Source organism: Sceloporus occidentalis, unplaced genomic scaffold (genome assembly GCF_023333645.1).
Source record: "Sceloporus occidentalis isolate IW3139 unplaced genomic scaffold, rSceOcc1.0.p SCAF_143, whole genome shotgun sequence".
Taxonomy (NCBI): Eukaryota; Metazoa; Chordata; class Lepidosauria; order Squamata; family Phrynosomatidae; genus Sceloporus; species Sceloporus occidentalis.
In genome coordinates, this window is record NW_028317123.1 from 1655908 (window position 1) to 1667938 (window position 12031).

The following is a 12031-nucleotide window of genomic DNA, read 5'->3' on the forward strand; positions in this document are numbered from 1 at the left end:
GGCCAATTTTAGTCCCGGTTTGGGCAACTGTGTGCAAGCCAGAGCTAAAGCCACCAAGCGGGGCTTACCTGTCAGAAACTTCATGTCCTTACAAGCCACCAAACAGATACACATGAGGACAGGAAAACTGAATAGAAGGAGGCGTTTGATTCAGCTAAGCTCCGACTTCCCCATTCACCATGAGCAAGCCCTAAGCCATTGGGTCCAAGCGTTTGTATATTTTTAATGTCCAAGACTTGACGTTTTCTAGCATTAAATAAAATACAGGAGATGTTATCTTTGATGTAATATTTTGACTGACAAAGCTTTATTTTTCCCCCGCCCCTAAATTTAAAAGCCCCTTAAATAAGCTTGTCACTAATTTCCAAAATAAAGAAAGCACGGAATTTGCAATTAGCACCGTTACATTTAATTAAGAATGAATGTTAAGCTGTCACGTTTAATACACGACCGTGGCTTTTGACGGGATTGTTAGAATAAACCAGGTGTGTTCCGGAGCAGTTACAAAGAAAACAACTTTTTATAGTAAAATTAAAAAAAGCTCTATACAATTTTAATATTAAGGTATTTGGATATTTTGGAAGTTGTATCTTTTTTTGATGAATTTAAGTTATAAAATAATTCTAAAAGAAATAAATACATGACTCCGTTGTAAGACGCCAGCTGATGGAGTTTCTCAGTCCAAGAACTACTGGGTGTTTTCGCCCGCGACAATACTCTGTAGGTGATCACGAGAGGTGTTATCTGAGCAGATATCTCCACTGGGATCTTCTACCTTGGGAGAGAGGACGGGATCGGTAGAAAACAAAAGAATATGTCTTCGCATTACAGCAGATCTCCCGAGAGAAGAAAGTCTATGGTGCAATCATTCAAGAATCTGTGATCACATCAGAAAAAACGTTTCGATTTAATGGAAGCTTTGACCATTTTTTTAAATTAATATTATAATAATTTATTTTCAAAAATAGTGTGCTGTTTTAATTTTTAAAACAGTTCTAGTTTTTGTATAAAATTAAGGAAATTAGGGAAATGGAAGCAATGGAAGGAAAGAAGGAAGAAAAAAAGGGCTAAAAGTCCAAGATAAAGGTACACGAGATATTGTTTCAGTAATAAGCTTGCGAAGGAGTAAACCATTAACGTCAACAATAGAAGCTCCACACTCAAAAATATTTATTTGGCCACATTACAACCTTTGACCCTATATAACGAGGGAGTCTTAAGGGGAACAAGACCCTTAATTCTAAATAGTCAATTTCACAGGTAACTGACACTTTCAGTTATCATCTTGTCTGTACCGGTATTATGTAGGAAGTAGGATTTAGTAGGAACCTAAATATATTAATATTAATTTATTAAAAATATAACAATGGAGCAAAAATACCTAATAAATCTTAATTTGTTTTTATAATTTTTTTTATTAATTTCTTTTATTATTACTAGCATCAGATTAAAATACTAGTCCTGAATTACATTTTAAATTAAATAATTATTTTTTTAAATAGTTGAATCTGTTTTGTTTTTTTTATTTTATTTTATTTTGGTGTGAGTGGAGGGACTATTTGGCAAAATAATTTTTTGGGATTTTGGATTGGTTGGTTTAACATACTTCTATCATATACCATTTCTTTGTGGAAAATAGACGGCTTATAATGATGATTACCATATGGTTTGATGAGACGTTACAGCTGCCACCTTATTAACTATGGTGTTTGCCTGAAATCATTACTCCGTGTTGCTACTCAGACAGATGGTTGAATGATCTTTGCTTGGCAATGGGAAGGTGACCAGGAGACTGGCTGATTAATGGAACAATGGGCAAAAAAGGTGTTCCCATACGCAGATCAAAAGGAGTTAGGTAGCCGCAATATGTCAGGTACTTGGCAAAAGAAAAAAAAAAAGCATGAGAATTGTAAAATAAATGAAATTTATATCCATTCTAAATTGATACAATTCATAAAAAGTTATGTATAGTTGTAACCGCTGATTGTGTTCCATCTGCCGCGGAATATTTGCAGTTTCTTCTGGTGTGTTGTGTTAGCGAGGGATAATTGTGTTGATTCAATAGGTTTAAAATACTGGGTGACGTGTAGTAAATGAAGATGTGACCTGGTATGATTATAAAACATGGCGGAACTATGTTTTAGAGGTCGTATTGTATGGATCCAATGTTAGAATCTAGTCCTTGCACAGTAGTTGCCTGCACAGTCTTGGGGAAGTGCGAGATGATGTATAAGCCTTATCTATATATAGGGTAATTACGTATTTTTATGTTAAAAGAACGTATGTTGCTACTAAGTGTCTGTAGTAAGTGCATTTTTCGTGTCCAATGTATTTGTCCCACATCGGCTCTGCATCGGAGATGATAATGTGGTCTACTCCTGTGTTGTGAAAGGGTTAAGAACGTTTGTAACATCAGGATTCAATGGATTTAATACCACAATCTGGATCATCATGATCTGCCGTGGGTAACTTAAAGGTTTTTTTTTTATTATTTTACTTTAAAATAAAACAGTGTTTGACTCATGCTAGGTTTGATGCATATCTTGTGGCTGACCTGCTGCGTTTCAGGTCAAACTCACAATGACATACTGCATCACATCAGAAAATTGGATTGGAAAAACCGAAGTCCCTCGATTTGAGGACAGCACCGGCTTTCTCAGACTAGCTGGAACGAGTGAGAAAACTCAGCCCAAAGTACAGCAGGGAGGTGGTTAAAAAAATAACTCCATAGTGTATACACGTCTCCTTGAGTTTATCTACTAAAGTGGAGTTTGTTGACTCCGGTAGAAGGGTTTAAAGCAGTGCTCATCTTAAAACTTTAATTGAATGATTTATTTTTGGATAGTTACCTTTTGAAATTAACCCCTTAATGACAAAGCCCATACATGTACGGGCTCTAAATGCATTGTTTTCAATGGGTTTAGGGACCGCCCATTGTCCTTAAGGGGTTAAAATTGCTTCTACTAAATGTACTGTTTTTCTACAAAAATGCTTGCTTGGGATAACCTGAAACATGAGGACACAAGAAGCGCCTGCATAAGATAAAACTAGTTAGCAATTAGACAGATCTGATTAGCCATGCATGGTCATGCTATGTCAGCTCTACGCGTAGGAAGCCACAGGGTCATCGAGGTCACCACCAGCTCAAGGGTTCATCTGAGTTTCCTTGGATCATCAAATGGAAGGAACCTTGGAGCATTAAAATTATTCTTTAACATTCTAACCATAAGTAATCTTCAACTCCAATGTTCCAAAGCCCCCAAAGAGTTGCAGTTTGTTGCAGATGGAGATACACTTATTGGGTCTGGTCTGGCAAAGAGTTTGTCGATCCTTCTTAACAGCCAAGAAGCTAAAACTCGACTGGCCAGCTTATACCAGGGTCATTAGTTCTGCGGGGAATGAGTATTAACAAATAAGATTTATTGGAAAAACACATGACAAAAAAAAAAAAAAAAACGAGGAATAAAGTGGGGTGACAGGCTAAAAAAAATGCCCAGGAGTGATGGTCGATAACCTCACCTCTGGAAATGACTCACGATGACGTTGAGTGTTTTCAATATGCTTAAAGTGTCTCACCACTATAAATCCCACCAAAATGAGAGCTTGCCAATAAACAGATCGACTGGTAATTTGGTTCCCGTCGTCAGTCTGCGTGTGTAATGCAGTCTCAGGGCTGCCTTCTGTGTCCATCTTTACTTTGTACAGAAACCGAAAATAAATCTCTTACTGAGGTCGTTGTGTCTGGGTCACAAGAAGAAGAGGAACAAAAAACAGACATTGGGTCTTGTGTATCGAGGCCGGTGGCTCTACGCATCTGTATGTATCTCGGGGTATTTTTATACAAGGTACTTCTGTCTGCAGTGGCCCATAAAGTGTTTTCTTTCAAAGCCCAGGGACGTATGTGTGTCGGCTTTATATAAAGCGATATCATCCATAAAGGGATATCCATAAAGCAGCCGAGGCTAGTAAAGTCTCAGGTGGGGCTAGTATTTTCTGTTCTTTTAAGCAAAGAAGAATGAAAGGGTTAAGTTATTTAGTATGTATGTATGTGTGTGTATATACATTCACACATATAAATATGCGTGCGTGTGTATACATCTTTATGTATACACACACGCACACACGCACACACACACTAACACACATTAAATTACATTTACCAGCTGCTTCTAGCTTCACTTAAAATGTGTTTGACTCAGCAGAATGCCAGCTGTAAGAGACAGTGTCAGGTAGATAAATGTATTATCTGATATAGCCTCCGCAAGCTAAACGGAGGAATAAAACATGCGCCAGACTTCCCCTAAGCTCTGTAACATTGTCACATTCTGCTCCAGCATTGTCTTGATAAAAAAGGCCGGCTGTTTCTTTTCCGAGCCAATGCGAGGAGCAGAGCACGCGTGAAGGAAAGATGACACGGAGGAGATTCACACGTCGGAAATTATTACCGTGGCTTCAGGAGAGTCAGACCAGGCTGAGTACAAAGATTAACCCTTGTACGGTCGGCGTGCAGGCAGCAGAAACAGTTTGCAGATGTATGCTGTGCCGCCAGATAACTCCAATGCCTATGGATGTTCAAGCTTAATGGGACGCTCCAGCCATCGTATGCCATTTAATGCATAGCTGAGTGTGATCTTTCTCTCCCAGTTCAAATGCATGAAATGCGGGAATCTATATAGGGTACACAATATATGCATATAGGGGGGGGTCATCAGCCTGCCAGTTCCGGTGCTGGCTTACGTGAGATTTCTCCAGGGAGTCTCATGAGACGCTGCCGGCAGATCGGCCCCATTTCGGCCCCCGTCTAGTCGGCCCGTTTCTCCTGCTGTAAAAACTCAAACCTTAATCAGTCGTTGGTCTCGTCTTAGATTCAGGAGCCGTATGCCTGTCCCATGCATGTTTAATCCACTTACTGTGTTACCCTCTACCACTTCTGCTAGGAGGCTGTTCCACTTATCTACCACCCTCTCAGTAAAGTTAAACTTCTTTACATGAAATCTAACGTCGAATAGATCGAAATATCGATAGAGTCTCATATTCTGGTCGTGTGCTCTCGTCCCCAGCGCTGGGAGGATAAGCCGGTGCCCTCTCTTGTTCGGGGTGATAGTCCCCCGTTGGCTCCGTGTACATTAGACAGGGAACTATGAGCTATCTGGGGAAAAAAAAGCTTTCTGCATTTACTGTGACTCGGATGAACTTTTGAGAAGATTCCTCACTGATCGGCTTACACGCTTTCAACCGGGCTCGTCTGTAATCTGGTAAAATGTGTCAGCCCTATGGAGGAATAAGCCTTCCAGAAGACTTTCTTCATTGTTGAGGTAATTGTCTTCTCCCTGACAGGCACATTCATCAGTGGCTTAATGGTCAATCAAAAGTTGGCAGGCAGAGTGTTTTCATTCTTTCCTATCCACTACATTAGGCATACTTAATCAAAATGTCTCAGCATAATGGCTGTGAGGAGTTCATGAGTGACTGATCCGTTGTCTGTGCTGATAGAAAATTAACAGCTCAGTGCTGGAAAGATCTGAGGCCGCAGATAAACAAATTGTACATTAATATTTCATCTCAGGGACCTGGGATGTGCTATCAATGGCAAAATATATCCTGGCTTCACGAGCATTCTTTTTTTTTTTTCCTTTTACAGGAGACTTGAACACGCATGCAGCATATATAAGTCATAATCCAATGATATATGTGTTTACACAGATATAGACAGAGTCCATAAAAGATTCAATTCCATCTTTTTTCTCGCTATGCTTTCTGGCACGTCTGAGAGTAATGAACACAGCAGGGCGGTTGGACGCAACAAAGCGTTCTTCTCTTAAGTATCTTCACCTGTGTGTTACATCTGTATCCGTCCTTTTTTACGGAATTCTCACAACGCGGTCATTCTAGGTGTGCGGTGTTGGGCGTCCAAAGCTCGTAGGTCAACCCTGTTCCCTTGTAAGTTAACATTCTTGGAGTGTTAATGATTTTAGCCCAAGATATGCGTGTGTGTGTGTTTTTTTTTAGTAAGAACGTGTTTTATATTCAACTGAGTAGAACAGGACCCTCCAAGCCATTCGTCGACTGATGGAGATTGATGGCGTTGCCTTTAATCGTCTTAAAGCAGAGCCGTTATAGACTACCTGGATTTCCAACTAGGGCTAAAATCAATCTCATAGTTTAAGCTCGGGTTTCAGATATTTACTTCCGTTCTTCAGATGTCAGAGTGAATGGGAGGATTCGTAGGATTTCTCCACCAAGAGGTCCACTGTCGGTGGTCCATACAGATTTGATGACAATAGAGCTTCTCGACTAGGTGACTCAATTATGTGTCCTAGCCATGTCTCCATGAGGACTGTTTGAAGACCTGAGCTTTGAAAGAAAAAATTCTGTTATGCTGGCTATTTGGAATGAACTATTTGAATGTTAAATTTGCAAAGGGTGTCTCCTATACAGTTAAGAGGTAAGAAATGAGTTGTATTTGGCTGTTAACGTCCAAAATCACTCATTATCGAAAGCAAGCTGTTAAAGCCTGAGATAATTTGGAGAAGACATGTCCTTTTTAACATACAGCAAATTACCTTCAGATATTACTTATGCATGGAGTAGTCTTTGTGTGTTGTGATGGACCATTCATGGATGGGGATCCAAAAACAAATACTCTCAACAAGACTCATGAAAAAGAGTCCTGGAGTTATTTCTGAAATGAGGCATTCTAAGGTTTCTGAACAAGGATAAGTAACTTTGTGGAATTCTTAATCTTTTTTTTTACCCATGTCACTCATCCACAATCATTTAAGAGATGTGACGAGATACATTTATGGGATTGTCACAGTGAGGGCACCTCTTTTTCCAGCTGAAGGCATCCTCGTTCTTATGTCATCATATCATGGTTAAACATATCAGGCTCAAAGAATACTGAGCAGAAGAACGAAATCGAACCGTCTGCTCATTACATGAAGATCATTTTAGTGACTGGTTTCTTGCCAGGAAGTTAGAACTCGGAGTTTGCCCAGAGTTTTGTTAATACGACTCCAATAACAAACAGAAAATGGGAAGCTGGGAAGAAGATGCGGCTGAGTTCATCTCATAAGGATGTTGAAGGTCAGGTCCTAGAGCTCATGTCAATAAATAATGAGATGTATACTTCCCACTCCCAACCAATGAACATCATCTCAGCCAACTCCTTAACCGGAGACAAGCTTCGACCATCTTTGAAAACAGTGGAAAGTTCTCAGCCCGCAGAAATTCCCACGGAAAAACCTGTTTCAGAGGCCATTTGCATCAAAGGTTGTAACAATTGTATCAGGTGGTCACGGGTGACATCTCAATGAACGTAGCTACTGTCCACTTTCACTCTCATCTGTGCACCCACAGGCGTTAAGGTTTCCATGGTAACATATATATATATATATATATATATATATATCGTTAACTTTTGCTCCTGCTCTGTCCCTCACCTCATGCGCAGCAACAGCTATTCAGCCCATTCCGGTCCATTGTTGTTCCTATCTAACACCCCTGTCCAGTAGCCTACTATTAGGCTCCTCTTGTTTTTTAAAGGGCCAATGTTTTTTTTCCTGTGGTTTTTGGGCCCTGCGTGATTAGAAATGATGAAATTCTGCATATAATCAAACTGCGCTCCCCAATGCGCAAGTATCTGACAGTTCTCCTGGGATGGAAACACGTGTGATACAAAGAACATGATTGACAAACTTAAAGTAAGCATGTCACCTTAGAAGAAATAAACATTTATGTGCAGCGCATAAAAAAACCCCTACATTTTATATCTTGTAACTGGTGCAGGACTCGGTAAGACAATTACACATGCCCTCATTTTTACACTGCTGTATTCTGATGAACTCATATCTAATATGGATTGTATATAGTAAACCAGAGCAAAAAACCCCAGGGGGGTTATGATACATGTATAACCAGTGATCGTGGTCACTGTCTGATAATATAGAAGCACAGAATTTGCAGGCAGATCGGCCCCCGTCTAGTCTGCCCGTTTCTCCTGCTGTAAAGACTCAAACCTTAATCATTCATTGATCTCGTCTTAGATTCAGGAGCCCTATGCCTATACCATGCATGTTTCAATTCCGTCACTGTATCAGCCTCCTTGTAAGAACGTTATACTTTACTGAGATAGTGGTGGATAAGTGGAAGAGCCTCCCAGCAGAAGCAGTGGAGGCTAATACAGCGAGGAAATGTAAACATGCACGGCATAGGCATATGGCTCCAGGCAAGACCAACGACTGATTAAAATTCTGTATTCTTGAGATTATCCCTTTAATGCCTCTCATTTCTAAAATTTGTAGCACCCCTCTGATGCTTAAAGGGTCAACGTACATTATTAATAAACAAAGACGGACGTTCAGCCAGTGTAAAATAGAACAGCTTGTTTCCAGCAAATATTATTCTTTTCGCGGCCTGTTTGTGTCAGTTACCGCCGCTGAGTGTTTTTTTTGGGGGGGGGGTCGGGCTGGAAATTTCTATTTCGATTTTTTTCAGGTGTTTCTTCTTTTTTTTTTTTTAAAAGCGGATACGAATCGCCAAGTGATTTATAAAACACCAGATGTTACGAGAAATACAGACGGAGCTCTTTGCTATCAGACCTGACCTGCTTTTGTAACATGACTCTGTGAACAGAACATTTTGCACGTCGCAGACACAAACGCTTTTGTTTCTTTGTGTATTATTATGTTGCGGCTCCCAGAGATTCAGACGGAGAAAAAAAAAAAGTCCATGAATAACAAAAAAAAAAAAAACACGAGATGCAAGTCTAGGCTTCCTTTATTCACCTTAATTGTTTAGCCGGCGCTCTCGCAGACTTAAGAAAGGGGTGAAATGGTCTTACATGCAGCTTTAAAACGGGTACCAACAATGCTTTCTATCACAGCTTGCTCCTTGGGTAATTTTATTAAATGAGGCTGTTAGACCTTTTAACTGTTTGGTGTCCTCCGAGCTTGGAAAATCAGCTGTGTGATTACTAATGCGTCAACGGTTTGAGTGCCCGTGACTACCAAAGGTTATACAGGTTTCCATTTGCAGAAGTAAATCTTCTACTGAAGTGCAACCTGGCTCTTGCTGAACTTTGTGCTGTGCGGCGTCCTGCCAGTTTTGTGTGCTGCCTCCTTCCACCTACAGGGCCTAGTGCCATATCTCTTCTCTCTGCAGAGCCTTGTGCTGTCTTTTTGCAGAGCCTTGTGCTGTCTGTCTCCTATGTGCAGAACCTTTGCTGGTCTCTCTTCTTATTGCATTGCCTCTCTGTGGAGTCTTGTGCTGTCCCTCTCACTACTAAAATCCCATTTGCCACCCATTCACTCGAGTAGAGCCATATGTTCATCTTCCTCCTCACAGACGTCCACTACCTTCTCCACCCCTGCAGAGCTCTGTGCCCTCAGGGCCATCATGTTGTGATCAGGAAGAGTTCCCTTCATCCGTCTCACTGTGTGGCTCTAGGTGTTGGAGAATATGATTTACTCCTCTGTTGCTCTCAGTAGTAGTAGTGCGAGGACCAACCATACAGGGTGGCCCATAAGTCTGGAACCATAGAAGAACGTTGTATAGAAGATGATTCCTGCATGTCCCCACCATCAAAATAACTTGTCCCTACTTACTCAGCTCCTTGGTTCCCAGTAAAAGAACATCAGCATAAGTCCTATGGTTCCTGAGTTATGGGACACCCCAAAGAACAGAGAAAGCCATCAGGGGCACTGAGAGTGGAAAGGAACTCCGATGCGTCTTACTTTACAGGGAATTTAGGAGGTCTAGACCCATAGACCAATCAAACCTTTCTTCCACGCTTTTCGGCCTATGGGCAATGGCACCGTTATCAGTAAGAGCGACCACCCAGGTACCTTAGGGTTATAAGAGACTGGTGCTGACAGCCCACAATGCCCTGCATTTTCTAAGTGAGTGTCCTGATGGAGACCATAAGGCCAGACCTAACATATGTTAATGCATATGGGGGCATTGATGTTACGTCCTGTGCTCGGCGGTGTTTTAGATGCCCCATGTTACCAGGTTAGATAAATTTTAGGCTCATAACTGCCCTTGTCCCTTTTTCCAGCTAGTCCTATTTCACCATCCAAATTTCAAAGATGATTGTTAATTCAGATTTCTTAATAATTCCTTTTGTGCGGAATAAATAAGTACAGTATATGTTGGCTTATCAACTATAAAAGATGGCTAATGCCAACGGTGATGCGAAACGCGCTTCCTTTGCTTATGACAACTAGGTGAAAAAATACAGCTGAATAACTGTAACAAATGCTCCATTATTATTTCAATAGAGCATTCTGCATAATGGTCCTACCTTTTTTGCAAAAGTCCTTCAAAAAAAAGAAATAAAGCCTTTTTTTTGTATCAATAAAAAATTCCCTGAGCTCTTAACCCAATGGGTACCTTTTGCGATGCGCATGAGTGGGTTGGAATGAGCTTCAAACTCTGCCGGCACTCAGAGAGTTAAAACTGTCACTTTTAAAATTCGTATAGCCGTATTCTACCTGCTTATATTCTGACAACACCGTATTAAAGGAATATGAAGAAACGGGGGAGCTTAGGTGCAGGCGTGTTATTAATATGTGATTGTCATATGATAAGTAAAGCTGTGCTTGTACGGGGCTTTCGGTTAGCTCAGTACATATAATTATAGTGTGGGATTGCCTGTATTGTATAGTCAAGTATACAACATGTGTAATTGGAAAATTCTGCATTTTCCACCTGCGAGGATCAAAACCAGAGTGAATCGTGCAAGTTTGTGCTAGCCGGTGATGTGTATTTCAAATATTTTATGCAGAGAGAAGCAGATTTAATGACACGGTAAATAATAATGCGCTATCTAGAACATTAAAGGCTATCACTGTCTTCCCGCTACGCGATGGAATCCGGTGTAATACGTAAATCCTTTAAATGACACTGAAAAATTGCAAAGAAAAATAGAGAAAAAAAAAACCCCTGAAAACATCATATCGTTCTTCTTTCTCCCCACCCATAAAAAAATTAAAATTCCAAAAAAATAATAATAATAATAATAATAAAAAAAATAAAAATATATATATATATTTTTTTTTTATTATTATAATTTTTTTTGTAATTTGCACTGGGGAAAAAAATGATATATAATACAAATGTAAGCAATGGGCAAAGTATTATTTATTACAATAAAAAATATTTGACATCAGCAGTATAAAAAAAGATTAGATTCTACAGTCAATATAAAAGATTGAAAAAAAACATTAAAGGCTCATTTTCTAAATATTTTTTTATCATATACATTTACCTATATACATACATAAATAACAATAGTTTTTTTTATTGTAATTTTAAATACAAGCTGGAAATATGTAGTATAATTTATTTTTTTCCTGTCCCTCAGGACATATCTATATCTATATCCTCTAGATAAGTGAGTGACCCCAAGCTGTATATACACTGATAAGCATCTAAATATCTATATAAAATGTAGACAGGCTGTATCTCCACGTATGTGTTCTAAATTAAGTAATTTGCAGCCAATGAGATCATCATTCTGAGTTTTTTTACCCCATGGTTAATACTTTTTCAGCAAGCTTTAACTGATAAAATTCTAGATTAGAATCTTTACAATCAAATAATATAAGTTCAGTTTGATCGTGTTAAAGGAATCATGCTATACTTAATATCCTTTGTAAAACAGCGAGACAAGATTTGCCCTAGTTGCTGGAGGAAATAGAATTTATCTTATATATCTAGTAGATTACAGATAACACAATATCGAAAGTAGATTTAAGTGTGTTTACTCTACAAACGGGAAGGCTGGTTATCAGCCAATCAGAAAAGATGCCTCATGAGAGGTCTACAACAAAAGCAAGATGGCTGCCTCCTTTATTATCGTAAGTTTGCCGTGATCTACGTACCTATTAAAATACTTTTAAGGATAATTAACACCCACTGGGGTAAAATTTCCTTAAAACATACTAAAAGACCGGGAATGAAAAGGGTTGGACATCTGATCCCTCTTACCGCTTTACACAACAATTAGTCAATACAAACGAAAACGGAT

At 39.4% G+C, this 12031-nt stretch overlaps 1 pseudogene; it reads left to right on the top strand.

The window, feature by feature from the left end:
- The first annotated feature begins 7052 nt into the window (after nucleotides 1–7052).
- Nucleotides 7053–12031, top strand: part of LOC149280956 (teashirt homolog 2 pseudogene) — a 63816-nt pseudogene continuing 58837 nt past the window's right edge.